At 48.6% G+C, this 16631-nt stretch overlaps 1 protein-coding gene across 4 annotated transcripts in view; it reads left to right on the top strand.

The window, feature by feature from the left end:
• Positions 1–16631, top strand: part of KIRREL3 (kirre like nephrin family adhesion molecule 3) — a 539901-nt gene that overhangs the window by 277011 nt on the left and 246259 nt on the right. The window lies entirely within an intron of this gene.

The following is a 16631-nucleotide window of genomic DNA, read 5'->3' on the forward strand; positions in this document are numbered from 1 at the left end:
CCCAAAGCAAACTATGTTCAGTGGCAAAGCTATCAGTTTACTACCCCCTTATTGAATTTGGTCCTGGAGTTCCTCCCACTCTGATCGTGCAGCTTTATCTTCCAAGGAGTTGGGTGATTATTTACAGAGGCAGAATACTGGCCTGTCACAGAGGATAGAGACTTTGGCCCAGGGACATGGTTTGAGGAAGAGAACATTGTTTCCCTGTGGGTGATGGCCTACTGTGAACCCCCAATGCCTGCTTTTTGAGGGACCCCTGACTATTTTTGTCACCAATTTCAATGTGGTTTCTGTGGGAAGCTTCGGGACTGGCGTAGGTGATGAGGCCAAAAGCACCTTGCTGGTGAAGACATCCAAGCAGTCATGGAAGCCCGGGTGTCAGGAGGGACTCAGACTTCCCTTCTTAGCTCCAGCTTGTGGAAACCAAGACATCTTAAAACAAAGTGCTGTCAGTGTGTGGAAAGTAAGCCTGATACACGCGTCTGCACCTGCAGGCAGATGGGATGGCCTCCAGCGGTAGAACCGTGGTCCCAAAGCTGAGACTGTATTCTGCTGAGGTGTCTCAGCCAGACCCTCTAAGGAAGAAGACCATGAGCCCCCCATCTTCCGGGGCTGACCCTTGAGGTCCTTTCCAGGCCTCCGTCCTGATAGTGTTCATTCCTTCCTGCCCCCCATTTCCCCCTCTACTTCCCCCTTCACACGCACCTCTTCCTAGTGGTTGCTCTATGCCACTGTGCTCGTTTGGTTCTGCAGTTAAATGGACATACATGTTCAGTTTACTGGGCCTGTGGATCAAGGAGCAGATGCTAAGTGACACATGTAAAGTGTGCAAATATGTGACTAGAGAGTCTTATCTAATTGAGTGTATGAGAGAGAGAGAGAGACAGAGAGACAGAGAGAGAGACAGAGAGAGAGACAGAGAGAGAGAGAAAGAGAAGGAGGAATGAGTCTGGTGTCAATCTCTCTGGAATAACAGGCCTGGCAATTTTGGAGAATTGGTCCAAACAATCTGAAAGCTCCATCTCTCCTTCCTTTTTGAGAAAGGGGAATGAAGCAAAGAATACATACGCTCCCAGCACAGCCACTGCCAACACTGGTTCCTGAGTTAAGATTCATGACCTGTGTTATTGGAGGAACCCAAGACAAGGATGACGGGGCCCAGGGAGAAGGGCTCTCCTCCCTCCTTCCTTCCCTTGGAGAGATGGGGTTCTGATGTAAGGGCCCTGGACCAGGCAAAGGGCCCAGACTCTGGAGTCCTGGCTTCATGCTACCCCTCAGTCTCTTGCATAGTAGAGGAGGATCAGGAGCATAGACTTGGGAATCCGCTGGCCTTGAGTTCAGATCACAGCTCCATCACTCCTTGTCTGACTAGCCTGAGCAGGTTGCCTAATCTCTCTGGCCTCAGTGTTCTGGTCTATAACTTGGGAGTAAGGTAATAACAGTACCTACCCTATGGAGTCTGGGGGAAGGTAAAATGTAATGGAGAGCCTGACACAGAACAGGTAAAGGACACTCAGGTTGCTGCTGCTGCTCACAATGATTTTATGTGTTCCTCACCAGAGCCCTGTGAGCAAAGCTGTTGCATGGTACAGCCCTCTGATGCTCCATTCATCCGGTCTGTGCAACTGCCAACCTTTACACAGCCTGCACAACCATCCATGGTGGCCTGGCCTGTGAGATAGGCCAGACGAGATGAATAGGCAGGAAGTGGCACAGCTGGAGAGAATCCAGGCTTCGTAGCCCATTATAGTGGTTCCCCCTCTGCCCCAGCCGCCACTGGCCCCATCGGTATTCATAGTTTGGAGACTCTACCATCCATAACCCTCCTCCCTTCGGCCCGCACTCACCAGATACCACCCTTCGTGCCACTCTGAAAATCAAGAGGCTCATCTAGAGGAAAAGCAGAAATTGTCCACAGGAGCTCCAGCCAGAATGAGAGGTTGCATCTGGTGCGACCCTTCAATGAGCAAGGCGGACCTGGGCCTTGATTCCTCCTTCAGGCTGTCGCCTCCTAGGGGACAGATTGGACACGGGTGGCACCCCGATCCATCAGCCCCCGGCCGGGGACGACATGCTCCCTGTGCGATGGAGCCTTCTAGGGCAGGCATCCACGGCACACACAGAGACACATGGGGGCATCCCCAGGGGGCCTGGCAGGGAGGACCGTGGCTGTTCCCCGAGCAGGAGGACACAGGGAGCCTGCTAGCCTCCTAGAGCCCGAGCACCTTCCACCCGGCAGCCACGGGTATTTCGTTTTGCCCCTCTTTGTTCTGGAAAGTGTCCGCCGAGGGCAGCACTGAGAGACTCGGAGCCCGTGGCCGTGCTCCTGCTCCCCTCAGCTCCCTGGCGCCCGCCGATCAGAGGAGGCTCTGCTGAGCGGCTGCCCGGGCCCTGAGTCACGTGGGGATGCCCACTGCACCCGGACTTCACAGGGTGTGACATACACCATAATGATGACAATAATCATACTGTCATACGCCCGTGAGTTCCGGCGCCCTTTCCGAGGAGATCTCGCTTGCCTTCATTTGTTTTCAGTGCAAGTACAAGCTCGTGTAAATACCTGCAGCTACCGGCCCTCCGTGGGCTCCCTGTGCATGACGAGCCCCCTGCCAGGCGTCTTCCTCTGCATCTGTTAGCATTTCGTTCTCGCAGCAAATCTAGGAGGCATATATGGGTCCCCGCCCCCGCCGCCTTTTTACAGATGCGGATCTCGATGGGACACAGGGTCCTAAGGAGGCCTCCCCAAGGCCGTGTGGCTGATTAGCACAGAGCCCAGAGTCAAAGGCGGGTATCTGCGACCCCACGCCCACACTCGCAGTCGTCTCGCTTTATTTGTAAGTTCAGTAGGGACGTGTGTTATGATTTTGTTATGGAGGAAGGAATCGAGGCCTCACAAACATTGACGAACTGGCCCAGGACGACACAGCAAGCTGATGACGGCTCTAGAACCCAGGACCTGGCCAACACTGACCAGGCTAAGGGTCTTAACAAAATAAACTAAAAACAACAACAACAAAACACCCAAGGGGTCATTTATGGCACCTTCTAGGATGTTTGCCTTCCCTCCTTATAGGGCAGGACCAGAAGATTCTCCCAGATTCTCCCAGATTCTCCCAGTAAGGATGGCGCTTGGCTGCTCAGGGGCTGGGAGCAGACTCCTGGAGGCGAGGCTGGTGGGGTCCCCCCCAGATCCCCTCTGCCTTTCCTGTCTTCCCATCTCTCTTCCTCTCGCAAAGGGAGTTCTCTGGTCCCCTGCTCCCCTTTGCTCGCTAGCTCAACAGGAGAGAAGCTGCTTTTAAAGGTGCCCAACCTAATGACTTTCTGAGGAGTCTCTGTTTCAACATGACGGGCCGTAGGATGACAGGTTGCAAGCTCAAAGCCACCGAGGAGAAAAGGCCATTGATTCAGAGCGTCCTGCCTCCCTGCTGCTTCTCTTGGATGTCCTTCTGTAGCAGTAGGAACACAGTGCCCGCTGCCTCTCCCACCATGACACAGAGCCCAGGGGAGGGGGGGTTCCGTGTTTCGGCCTGTCATGTTATGTGGCGATGGGCGCATAGACCAATCATGGGTGACAGCAGCTCACCCAGGAATCCGTCATAGGAAGGGGGGTCCTCATGCGTGCAAACACATACACGCACACCGATCCCACCGTGCAGCTCATTTATTGTCAAAGGGGCTGTGTTACTGAGAAATGAACCTTGGTGTTGGGAAGTGATTGAAATACATTGAGATAATTTCTCTGTAGCTACTTTGTTCAAATGGCCCTTTTATGACAATACAGTGTGGTTTTTGCAAAGAGACACTGACACATGCCCAGGCTTTCAGAGGCTATTTTGGGATGAATGGACTGCTGGGCTGGCTTTTGTGGGTTCTCGTTAAATGAAATGAAGCTGGAGGCCTTAATTCTGGGCTTTGTCTACACGGCCGGACACACAAAGCAAGGAGTTGCTGGAAGGGCTGAGACCAGAGCTGGATTTAAAGGGATGGAGCTCATTAGCCCGGCACTGGCGAGGAGGTGTGCACATGAATCCCCTGCCTGTAAGGAAGGTCTCAGGGTGGTATTAGCCCACCACAGATTTAGGCCTATTGGTCATCACGGGGCAGGGAAGGGGGTTGCAGGAGAAGAGATCGAATGTGCTGAATGGTGGGATGAAGACAGACAGACGGACAATACCTGGCCCCACCACCCCCAGGGTCCCAGCTGCTTCTTGGGACCAAGAAGCCCTTTGAGAATGGTACCCACCACATTCCCTCTGGGACTGGATCCAGCCAGGGAGGGATTCATCCTGGCAAGAAGGCCAGCACAGCCCTGTATCATCCAGAGGCAGAAATTGGTAGAAGGACATCATGGTACATGTAGCACAATGCAGTGACGTCTACTAGCTTTCCAGGCCCGCTGCTCACAGGCCCTGTGCTGGGTGCTTAGGAAGGAAGGGGCCAAAAGGAAGGGAGAGCAAGCAAAGGAAGAGTGTAGGAGCTAAGGAGATTAGGCTGCTGTGGGAGGCGGCCTCACGGCAGCTCTACACAAATGGCAGGAGGGTGTTTTCCTCTTGGGAGTGTAAGCATCTCCAAGTTCCTGTGAGATGCACTGCTCATCCCTGGAGCTGGAAGCGGATGATTGGAAGGGATCATGGCTGTAACCCATATTCCTTAATCAGAACCACAAAAGGGTGGGTTTGGGACCTTCATGGGCACCTATGGGACCTCGGATTCAACAAGTCAACTCCGAGCCCCTGTCTCCAGGAGCAGTGCCTTTGGCATGTGGTTCTTTTTACAACGCTCATTCATTCTGCCGAAGTCTCCTGAGTAGCTCGTGCATGTCAGGCACTGCGCCAGGGCCTGCGTGATGCAGTGATAAGCAGTGATAAACAAGACATTTCCCCTGCCCTTGAGGAGTTCCCAGTCTGGGGACAGATATGGACACTTGAGTCATTAAAATTCCATAACCAATTGTAACAAATTATCATAAAAGGCAGAATGGGGTGCTGTGACACTCCATTAGGTGATACCCCATGGGGCAAGATCTAGGAAGCTTTAACAGAAGAAGAAATTTTGAGCTGGTGTTTGAGGATACACAGGAGCTAGTGAGGAAGAGGGGAAGGCGAGGTCATTCTGACAAAAGGGAGCACGTACGAAATATCGGAGGCAGGAAAGAGCGAGGCGCTAGCAAGATGCCAGAGGCGGCCTTCTTCCTGGCACTGTTCACCACCACGAAGGAAAGGCAGCAGCCAGCAAGCGGCCTTTGAGGGATGCTCCAGAGCCTTTCATATCCAAGATTTCATTTGGCTCTCCAAACAGCCCTGTGGGTATTAGCCCCATTCTACAGATGAGTAATGAGCTTGGGGTTGCACACAACTCATTAGCTGCAGTGCTAATGAGAAGGGCGGAGGGGAGGGAGCCGCGTACAATCCATCCAGTCTTCTCCCACCAGAGTTGCTGCAGAGGGAGTGGGAGGGCAGGGGGAAGCAGGGGAGGAGGAGGGATTTAGCCAACCTATTCTTTTCATCAATCCCAAAAGGAAACGAACTCCACCTTATCCAAGATCAGTGGCTCCAAATTACCAAACATAATCTATGCGTTCTCTAGACCCTAGAAGCCGTAAGGCAGACAGGGAATGTTAGGATGTCCCTGCACCTGCCCTTCTGCCTCAAACCACCTTGGACAGACCCTAGAGCCTCCCAGGAAGTGTTCGCTCTCAGCAGAGCAATCATCCCTGCTTCTAGACATGCTAGCACTGTCCTTCCTGTCATCCAAGCTCAAAACCCTGGGAATCAGGTGTGACCACTGCCTTCCTCCTGCATCCTCCAAGTCGCAACAATGAATGTTTAGTACCGCCTACCTCCATCCATGCCTTTCCAATTCCATGACCACCATGCTGCTTTAGACCTTTAATTCATCAACACTGTCCACTTCTCTGTGTCCACTTCTGTCCCCTTACCCTAGTGCAATCCACCCGGTGTGACCCCAGGAGATCACAAGATTGTGATCCAAGGCAAAGCTTTGGCCACCACGCTTCCCTCTTTAAAACCATCGTAGTGGGCAGCCGGGGTGGCTCAGCAGTTTAGCTCCACCTTCAGCCCAGGGCCTGACCCTGGGGACGGGGGATCGAGACCCACATCAGGCTTCCTGCATGGAGCCTGCTTCTCCCTCTGCCTGTGTCTCTGCCTCTCTCTGTGTGTCTCTCATGAATAAATAAATAAAATCTAAAAGAAAAAAACATCGTAGCACGTCGTAAGTGCTCTGTAAATGTTGCGTGAGTGAAATACACTTGAGCATGTCTACACTCCCCGAGCAGTAACATGCACATCCCTCCATCTGCATGCAGAGCGGCTTACAACCCAGTCTCAATTCACCTTTTCAGCCTTATCTAAAACTATTCAGTCACACTTGGCCCTCCCTACGGATAATTAGGCCATTGTCCTTCTCCATAAGGAGCTTGTGCTTTTCTTCTCTACTGTGATCGTGGCTGGTCCTCCAATAAGAAATCCCCTCCCCACTACCCTTGCCCATTTCTCTGTGGCCAAGCGTGTCCCATCTGTCAAGACCCCAGTGAGCTGCTCCTCTGCCAGCCATATAAGGTCAGTCCTAAAAGATGTGTTTAAGAAAGAGGGAAAGAAGCATGTTAAGTTATTTCCCAGGTCACAAAGTCACTTTAGTTCTCTCAATCTCATTTGTATTCATCTGTTTAAAATTTTTTAAAAATGATATTGACTGTCCTTATCTCAGAAAACTGCCAGGAAGATCAAGTGAGATCATGTATGTGAAACTATTTAGCAAATGATTATCTGGAGTTAAACAATAATCATTACTATGCACATATTATAATGATTAGTGTAAATACATTTTTCTCTCCCTGATAAGCTCAAGATTTGCATTAATACAGTAACCACCAGCCACATGTGGCCAGTGAGCACCTGAAATGTGGCTAGGCCAAAGTGAGATGTGCTGTAAATATAAATACACCTACAAGATTTTCAAGACTTACTACAGAAAAAAAAGTAAAATATTTGATATTTTTACTGATATTTTAACTGATAATCTTATCAATAGCTTTTATAATGATCACAAGTTGAATTAATATTTTGGATACATTAACTTAAGTGAAACCTATTATTGAAATAAAAGCCACAGTCTCTTTTTGCATTTAATGTTTCACATTCTATATGTAATTCTGGTTGGATTTCTCTCAGACATCACTGCCCTAGAGAACTGGAGGCATGCTGTATCATGTCCTCTAGCACCTGTGGGAACACCATCCCTATTTGTTGGATAGATTATGGTGTGAGTGCCCTCTTCCCTTCATCCACTTGGGAATGCTCTGGTAGAGGCTTGCAGATTAGATTGTGTGGGGACGAGCTGGGCGGAGGGGCCACCTCTTCCTCTGAAATGTCCAGTCTGTCTGTGGCGATAGGTCACACCCCACCGGTGCCTACCCCGCCGCCCCCGCCACCGCACCTCTCAGGCCTCAGAAAGCATAGGCACCTGACCTCACTTCTCCTTTTCCCTGGCCGCCCTCTCCATGGTGAGGACCCACTTACTGGAAGAGGAGGGGAGGTGAATGATGGTGGGACCTTTCACGTGCAGCTAGGATGGAAGCTCACCGATGAATCGCCTGCAGGCACCTCCCAAGGAGCAGCATCCTGAGATCACAGCACCCAGGCTTCGCTTTCTAGGCAATGGGGAATGGCAAGCACTTGCCCCCTGCGGGCAAAGAGGCAGTGACTTGGGCGGGAAACCTGGAGCCTCTCCTACTGGGGTACATGTTGAGGCCACCTGTCTTCTCTGGGACTCACTGCCAGAGCAGGGAGAGAAGCCAAAGGCAGTTGGAGTCACTCAGACGTTGGACGGGAACCTGGGCAGCACTCCCCAGCCCACATTACTGAGCCACCGACGGGGGCCACGGGCCCTCCCAGTCCCTCCCAGCCCTTCCCAGCCCCGTCCTACTCACTTCTCCCCTTCCTTTGGGTTCTTCTCGCTCCTCAGGCAGCAAAACCTTGGCTTTGACACGAGAGACACAGTAAAGGGACAGCCCTGAGCAGATGCTTTGGCAGCCGGCCACCTTCGGGATACATGGGCCAGTGTCTCCACCCAAGAGCATCACCACCAACCCCCTCCTAGCCGCAGCCAGTGATGACCTGTCATCTACTCAGGGCTGACCCACCAAGACAAGCCTGCAGACGACAACGCCCAACGTGGGGGCGCTGTGTGGCCCTGCCTCTTTCTGACTCCGTAATAGCATTTGAAGAGAGTATACGACTTTTTAAAATAGTCTTAGCAGGCCTGGGAGAGGGATTTGTCTCTCCTGAGTGTCTTTTCTTCAGGATATGTGTCAGAAGGATTCTTAAATCTTCAAAAAACCTTCATCTCTCCGTGAGATGAGAACGTGGTAGCAGTAAGGCACAGTAAAAAACCTGCTGATAGACAGATGGAATGGTGTAATTATACGCAGGAGGGAGAGAGGGAGCGTTTGCTGAAATTATTAGTGTGGGCAGACAATTAGAGGCTTTTCCAGAAGATTACACTTTTCCCTCCCATCTGCGCTCCATTTAGGAGTTTTTACATTCACAATGCTATTTCCTCCTCAGCTGTGCCATTTGCCATTTTGCCCAAATTATTATTGTGCTTGACTTTGCGTTTGTTCAGACTTCCCCAGTATCCCGTCTCCTCTTCTTGGCACACGCTGGCTCTCGGAGTCTGCTCCCGCTCTCCTTCTCGTCCTCCCGATGTCTCTTCCCCTCCCCCTTCCCCTCTTCCTACTTCTCTTGCCCCTCAACGGAGACTTGAAAATGTCTACCAAGAGTAAGGCTGCTTTTTGGAGGTTGGGCAGGATGTGATCTGCTGTAAAATAAGAGAAGATGATCAATGCAGTCTGTGGCACCGCCTTCAGCTCCTGGGGTCCCACCCCAGAGCCATAGGGGACGCTAAGCCTCCCAGGAAAGCAAGACCAGATCAACATTCAGAACCCCATGGTTTGAATGCAGAGGAAAGAACCAGTGTCCTCTTTCCATCTAGTTTTACTTGAGTTTGGGTCATTGGGATTGGATTGAATCTTCTGACCCTTCCATGGACACATGGCTCTCAATTCCAGCCCCGCAATTACAATCCCTGTTCATTCATTCATTCATTCATTCATTCATTCAAATACAAAGGCATTGAGCATCTATTGTGCCCCAGTCTCGAGACTTAATCCTGGGAGGGTCAGAAAGAACCAACGTGTATTCCATGGCTGCTCTGAGTCAGGGTGAGTAGGAATTATTGTCTTCACATTCCAGATGGGAAAAGAGGTTCTAAGAGGTTGAGTTACTTGCCCAGGTCAGAGACAGAGTGCCACAGCCTAGATCTCTGACTCCAAGACTGAGTGCTCTCTACCGTATTCGTGTGGTCCCAGATAAATAGGTGAAGTCCCTGACTTCTAGTACCGCTGTCATCGGCTGGATAAACAAGCACATAAACGATTGCAATAGTAAATAGGGAGGGCCATGACCCAGGGAAGCAACAGCCTGCAGAAGCCAGGAGGAAGAAGTGACTGAGCATTTACAAGGGAGTCAGAGGGGAACATGTTAGAGCAGCAGCCTGAAGGGTGAGGAAAATTTGGCGAGAGAGGGGAGCAAGGAAGGGGCATCGTGGGCCAAGTGGACAGCAGGTGTGTAAGGCAGATGACTGAAGAGAAGGACCCAACAACACTTTTCTTGAATGCATTTTTTAATCCAGCCTCTTCCCATTCATTATACCATTTTATCCTCAGGCAACTGTAGGATAGCCATCACTATCTCCGCTCATGTAGATAAAGAAACAGAGGTTCAGGACAGGTGAGTAAGTTGCTTAGAGAGGAAGTAGCACAACAGCCCCATAGTCTGAACCCTGGGCAGTCAGACTCTAGTCTAGCTCCTGACCTTTGTCTCCAGAGAGCTGAAGTGTGTTGGGATAATGGGAGTATATTTGGTGTAGCCAACACGTAGTACACATGGTGCATGCGGGAGGATGGCGTGCTTCTGAGGAAAGAAGGGAGCCACATGTCCACTCACCAACAGTCATATGGATGGTGCAACATGTGTGGCCCACCCTGCGGCGATGTGGCCCCATTATGGGGTGTGGTGTGTTGGTGGTGTGATACGTTGGTTGGCTGGCAGTTGATGGAGGATGGCCAGGAGGGAGAACCAGCCCTGAGGTGGGGAAATCAGTTGGAACGTGGTCCAGGGGTCAAGGTAAGAGGGGATGTGCCTGATGGAAGGCTGTGGAAGCAGAGGCAGGATTTGGAATCTGATTGGAGGTTGGGAGGGAGGGAGTAGCCAAGTCTGAGGACAACTAGAAGTAACAGCCTGAGAATCTGGGTGGGCAATGTTGTGGTTAACCAAGCAAGGGATTCAAGGAGGAAGGAGGAAGAGAAGGTTCGGGAAGAAAAGGGAGAAGAATGAATCAATCAAGAAGGAAGCTTTAAGCCATCAAGGCTTTCCTAGTCAAGGCATCCAAGGAGACAGCAGTGCCAGAAAATTGGGAACGTTCCCATGAATCGTAGATAATCTCACGCCATCCTACTAAAATTAAATTAAAAAACAAAGTTTTCCAGGTGACTCTACATCTGGCCACATGCTTGCATGTTTCCATGGGAGAAGGAGAACCCTCCTCCACTTTCTTCTCCTCTTGCACCTCTACCTCAGCTCCCCTTGGCAGTGTTGTGGAGCCTCAGAGACATAGAAGCCTCCAGATAGGCAGGCACGTATAGACAACATCAACCAGCAGGCTCCACACTGGGGAAAGGGCCTGGCCCTCTCAGAATTCTGGAGGATGAGTGGTGGCCAACCCTACTGTCTGGTGAAGAATTCAGGAACAAGGGGACCCTAATAGTTCTGGAAGGGTTTGCAGAGCCCGGAGAGATGGGGGTTGCACTGACAAGGGGTATGGAAGGTGAAGCCTTGGGAAAATGTGGGAGGGACGGATGCCAACTTTGCCAGCCAGTGGGATTCAGGCTGCCATGTGACTGAGAGACGTGGGCAGTGGATGGCCGCAAAGCTGATCCCTGTGGCTTTTAGTTCTCTGCAACAGTACGGAGACCACAGCAAGCACAGGGCCAGGACTCAGGAAAGCTGATGGCACTTCTAACTCAAAGACACTGGCTTGGTGATCTTGGACAGGTCACTTTTGCTCTCAGATCCCGCTGGCATTTTATAGATCTGTGATTCCTCTGATCACACAGATGAGAGCAACCCCAGAAATACCCACGAATAGTGAAAGGTTCAGCACACTTTCTCTATACAGGGCCAGATAGGAAGTATTTCTGGCTCTGTGGGCTATACACGTTGGTTCACAGCTAGTCCTCTCTGCCTTCCTAGTGCAAAAGCCGCCACAGACTGAACACAAACAAACAGGCTTGGCTGTGTTCCAATACAGCTTTATTTACAAAAACAGACAGTGGCCAGATTTGGCCATTGTTTGCTGACCCCCCTGACATAGAGCATTCAGGGTGCAGGGACCCTTGCCATCTTCCAATCAAAGCAAAGAAGTGAGGGAGACCTCATCCCTTGGAGAGCCTCTGGGCATGCTGCACAAGTCCAACAGATGAGGTTAGGTGGGGAGCTAACCTGTCCCTTCTAGCTGTCCTTAGATGGGGGCTTTACATTTAGTGAGCACCTACCTATCCAAGGTAAGTCCTTCCACATATACAAAAGTTTTCCATCCTCAGTATTAACAGCAGGCCTAGAGGCACCTGGGTGGCTCAGTTGGTTAAGCCTCCTGACTCTCAGTTTCAGCTCAGATCATGATCTCATGGGTGGTGAGATCTAAGGAGCCCTATGTCAGGCTCCGCACTCAGCACACAATCTGCTGATCCCTCCCTCTCCCTTCCGGTCTACTCCGCCCCCAACTCACTGGCTCTCTCTTTCTCTAAAATAAATAAATAAATAAAATCTTTTTTAAAAACCAGCCCTCTATTCATAACCTCTTTAACAGATTTTTTTTTTTAAGTGTGGCTCATAGAGATTAGGCAACTGTCCTAAGATCACATTGCTTAGGGTAGAACCCAGATAAAACTTCAGAGACTGGAAAGGCACACCACATTCGTTATCCAAAGAAGCAGACTCTTCTCTGTGTGAAGGCCTGGTCACGGCCCCCAAACCTGCCCTCAGAGCAGTTTTCTCCACACCCACCCAGAGCTGACTTGACCCAAGCAGTAGTTCTCCACACTTTCCTTGCTTCCTCTGCAGTATTTTCTGTCCCCGTTTTCTGAATGGCATGGAGTGTGATGCTGACACAATCACTCAGAATCCCCAGTTCAGACAGCCCCACAGCCAGGGGAGACACAACTCCGGCACACACGCGCTGGGATACACTGGGAAAGTGCAATTCACTCTAAATAGATTCCCATAAATAAGCAATAAAACAGGAACAGCCATTTGCAGTGAGCATTTCCAGGGTTTGATGAGCTAGGAGTTCGGACGAAGGGGAAAACAGAGTCTTTTTCATTATTTCCTCATCCCTGCAATTTCCCTTTACTGCCTGATGACTTTGAAAGGGGGGAAAGTGAATGTGGCCCCTTAGGGATGGAGCCAGAGTGCCCATCTCCTGCTCCAGCCTGTCAACTTCCCAACTGTCCGAGAGTTACTTTGTGAGCTACACCTCTGTCCTTCCACTTCTTTGACCTGTGGCTGCCTTAGCCTGCCTCCCTCCACCAACAAGGGTGGGGTCCTGAGGAGGGGCAAGAACTGGGGACTGAGACAGGAGAATCTGAGTCTTATAAGGGTGTATCTAGAAGGTAAAGGGGGACGGGTCCAGCCGAGGCCAGGGCACGGTCAGAAATGTCTTCATTTCATTTCTCTTTTTCTCTGATATCAGATGTGATTCCTTTGCTAGGAGTGAACTCTACCTCAGTTTATCCCCTGGCGGACAGTTTTACTTTTGTAAGCTCCCCTGACTTAAAATGCTACACTCTAGCTATGGGCATGTGTGTGTGTTGGCATATGCACCCGTGTGTGTGTGTGTGTGTGTGTGTGTCCATGGCTCAGCACACTGGCATGTTCAGTCTGTTTGGAACCATGTCCCTTACCATGAGCTACATGTTTCTACAACATTCCAGCACCGTCTCTCTTCCCTTGTGGACTTTTCAAGCATTCTTCCTCTCCCTATAGGAAGTTTCCATCTTATGACTTCCTGCCATCCATCCAGTCTTACCCTATATTTCAAGCATAGCCCGCTGACAACCTCCTTTGCCTTTACTCCTCACCTTGAGTCCCAGCCATGCTTAAAACCAAAGAATCAGCTCTAACCAAGATCTTAGTTTTCTACTGGTATCAAGCCATTCTTTCCATTCCTCTGAAGTGACTGCCCCTCGCAGAACTGTTTAGTGGGTGTGGAATCCCAGCAGAGTGGCTGCTCGGTCAAGCTCTCCTCAACAGCCATGCTGCAGATTGACACTCCACATGGGTCACACAACTTAACATTTGATTTTCTATTACCAGTTATTGTTCTCACGTTGTTGTATGTGTGTTAGTCTGCTAAGCTGTCTGAATACGAAAACTACACACCTTCCTACGCACATTTCTCAATCATCCTCTCAGTATCAGTTAGCTATTGCTGTGTAAGAAATAATGCCAAACATAAGGGCTGAAAAATAATAAGTATTTCTTATTGCTCATCTAGCTGTGTGTCAGCTGTGCAGTTTTGCTAACCTGGGCCAAGATCATCTAAACTTAACTGGACTCAGTCACCTGTCTGTTGTTACCTAGAGGGTCATCTTAGGTGTCTAGTGATAGTGTGGCTGTTGGCAGCAGTGATAGAGGTCGCTGGGCCATATATCTGGCATCATCCAGCAGGTTATCACAGGCCTGTGCACATAGTCCCAGCAGGGCTCCAAGGGAGTGTGGGGAAGCATGAGACCTCTGTTCAGAATGAGAACACCCTAACCTACCCCCCAGTTCCATCGGCCACAGCAAGTCATAGGACTAGTTGAGTCCAAGGAATGAGAAAATAGACTCAGCCCCTTGATGGGAAAAGCATCCAAATCACATTGCAAAAGGATACAGAAGAGGGGAGAATTTTCTGCCATGCCCACTACAGGTCAACTCCAAAAATTGGTTCTGATAGAACTATACCCATTTATGTGTTATCATCCTTGGTATCTAGCTCGGATCTCTTCCAAGTTTGGCCATGGTGTAATCATCCCAGGACCCAGCTCACAGGGGGTGGGGCGGGGGGAGGAGGTCTTTGTTACTGCCAAATAGGTAATCCAATTGAATAGGATCATCTATTGTTTGATAAGCCAACTTGTGAATACATAGGATGACAGTAAATAAAATATGAATCCAATAGGTTTCATTACTTCTTTTAATAAGCAATAAACAAGCATTCAAATCTTCTTCAGTCAAAGATACTAGCCTAATCTTTAAAAAAAAAAAAAAAACAAGATTTTATTTATTTATTTGACAGAGAAAGAGATTGCACACATACAAGCAGGGGTGAAGCAGAGGGAGAGGGAGAAGCAGGCTCCCCGCTGAGCAGGGAACCCAATGCAGGGTTCATGGGGATCATGACCTGAACTGAAAGCATACACTTAACCAACTGAGCCATCCAGGTCCCCCAGTTCTAGCCTAATCTTTCCCAGAGAACAAAGCAAGGATCAAAGAGAAAAGACACAGATGGGACTGTAGCTTATGGCCTCTGGCCAGTCTCCTGCATGCTCAGACTAAGTAATCATGTGCTCCAAGGTTTTCTTTCTTTTTTATATTTTAAAGATTTTATTTATTTATTCATGAGAGACACACACAGAGAGAGGCAGAGACACAGGCAGAGGGAGAAGCAGGCTCCCTGCGGGGAGCCCGATACAGAAATCCATTCCAGGATCCTGGGATCACGACCTGAGCCAAAGGTAGAACCTCGACCACTGAGCCACCCAGGTGTCCCTCCAAGGTTTTCCTCACTCCAGATCAGGGTCATCTGGGTGGTTTCCATTTGTGGCCTCCGTCTCTTTCATCAGTACCAGTGACTCACGTTGAGACACAAATGAACTAAATACAACCTCTCACATACTCTCATCTTTAGTCCATGAATGGCTCATTTTATTTTATTTCTTTCTTAATTTATGTGTTTCTTCTTATTTTTTTTAATTTATTTTTTATTGGTGTTCAATTTACTAACATACAGAATAACCCCCAGTGCCCGTCACCCATTCACTCCCACCCCCGCCCTCCTCCCCTTCTACCACCCCTAGTTCATTTCCCAGATTAGCAGTCTTTACGTTCTGTCTCCCTTTCTGATATTTCCCACATATTTCTTCTCCCTTCCCTTATATTCCCTTTCACTATTATTTATATTCCCCAAATGAATGAGAACATATAATGTTTGTCCTTCTCCGACTGACTTACTTCACTCAGCAGAGTAACCCTCCAGTTCCATCCACGTTGAAGCAAATGGTGGGTATTTGTCATTTCTAATAGCTGATGTGTTTGTTCTTATTTATGTGTTTGTTCACTTATGGATTTCTTTTGTTTTTGTTTTTATTTTGTTTTGGTGGGGGAATTTTGGTTTATTGGTATATTGGAATTTTGTGTAATAAATTTTTTTTAAATGTTGAACTGAGACAGAGATCCTTCTCTTGAACCTTTGGCAGTAATTTAGTGAGTTCTTATAGTATAGCTCTTGCCTTTTCTTTTGATTGTAGTAAAGAAGCATAACGTAAAACTTACCATCTTGGCCATTTTTAAGTGCACAGTTCAGTAGTGTTAAGTCTGTTCCCACTGCTGTGAAACAGAGCTTCGGAACTTTTTCATCTTTATACCCAATAAATAATAAACTCCTCATTTCTCCCAGCCCCACCCCTGCTAACCACCATTCTACTTTCTATTTCTATGAATCTGACTGCTTTTGATATTTCATATAAGTGGAATCATCCAGTGTTTGTCTTTTGGTGGTTGGCTTATTTTACTTAGCATAACATCCTGCAGGTTCATCATGGTGTAACTTATGTCAGAATTTCCTTCCTTTTAGAATAGTATCCCATTGTATGTATCTCCCACATTTGTCTATTCATTCATCTATAGGTGGACATTTGGGGTATCTCCACCTCTTGGCTGTTGTGAATACTGCTGCTATGAATGTGCTGTGCCCCTACTTTCAGATGTTTTGGATAAATACCCAGAAGTAGGATTGTTGAATCATATGGTAGTTCTATTTTTAATCTTTTATGGGAACTCCATATTGCTTTCCATAGCAGCTGCACCATTTTACATTCCCACTAACAGTGCCCAAGATTTCTGATTTCTCCACATCCTTGCCAACACTTGTATTTTCTGATTTTTTTTAATAGTAGCCATCCTAATGAGTGTGAGGTGATAACTCGTTATGTTTTGATTTGCATTTCTCTGATAATTGAGAAATGTTGAGCAGCTTTTCACATGCTGGTTAACTATTTGGATATTGGAGAAATATTTAAGTTGTTTGCGTATATTTTAAATTGATTCTTTTTTTGTTTTGTTTTTGTGGTTGCATTTATGTATTTTTTAAATACTTTCAGAAATGTCCTTTCAATCATCAACAAACAAGAAAACTAAAGTATTGATCTCACCCTGTATTGGATCTCCTATCTTCCTCTGCCCGAAGTAACTAAGTGCTATCTTGAATCTTATATTCGTTATTGCCTTGCT

This window comes from Canis lupus, chromosome 5, assembly GCF_011100685.1.
Source record: "Canis lupus familiaris isolate Mischka breed German Shepherd chromosome 5, alternate assembly UU_Cfam_GSD_1.0, whole genome shotgun sequence".
NCBI classification, from domain to species: domain Eukaryota; kingdom Metazoa; phylum Chordata; class Mammalia; order Carnivora; family Canidae; genus Canis; species Canis lupus.